The sequence below is a fragment of the Penaeus monodon genome, chromosome 27 (genome assembly GCF_015228065.2).
Source record: "Penaeus monodon isolate SGIC_2016 chromosome 27, NSTDA_Pmon_1, whole genome shotgun sequence".
Lineage (NCBI taxonomy): Eukaryota > Metazoa > Arthropoda > Malacostraca > Decapoda > Penaeidae > Penaeus > Penaeus monodon.
In genome coordinates, this window is record NC_051412.1 from 8,063,650 (window position 1) to 8,064,429 (window position 780).

Sequence of the window (780 nt, forward strand, 5' to 3'; positions counted from 1 at the left end):
GTCTATGGAAAAGGGAGGAAAGAATACTCTTGAAAAAAAAAAGAAGAGACATATTTTCTTGTTATAATCACAGCTTTCATTTTCAGTTTTTGTTACTTAAACTATTTCTAAAACAGTAGTTATTAATCTGTTTCTACAGAACAGTGTATTTTTTCACTTTTTGTTTTTGTTGTTTCAAACACCCAGTTACTTAATTTTTTTCTGTTTTTGTTCAATTGATTTGTTCTCACACCCCAGTTAATTCGTTTTGTTCCTTCTTTTGTTGAGTACACATGTTTTTATCACCACCCATCACCTTATGCCACTTTTATGTATATATCTTCTCTGTCACTCACCTGTCTCATCATAGCCCGGTGCTCTTCCTTGCCTCCATCTATCTTCTTTCCCGATCGTCAAGAGAGATCGGAAGAGAAATTAATGTCACGTGTGTTGGGCAGGTCACTTAGTTTGATGGGTTGTAAAACAGCGGCACTATAATATGTAGTGAATAAGGGGCTCTGATATTACCTCCTGGCAATGCAGGTAATCTCGTGAGACTCATCTATTTCGCAGTTCCATTTATAGCCCAGTCACAATCCGTGTATGAAAACAGCGTGTCTGCTTGATAAAGACCTGCTCATAATCTGATGCTACTTCATACCTACTTGCAGAAGGTGATCCTGCATGAATCTAAACTTGATATTGTATCTGTTGGATCTGGTAGGTGGTACATTAGCTAAAAGCTTGATTTGGCTGATACTAGGCTTATTTGCTGTAGATGCATAGTCTTGTGCTGACCTT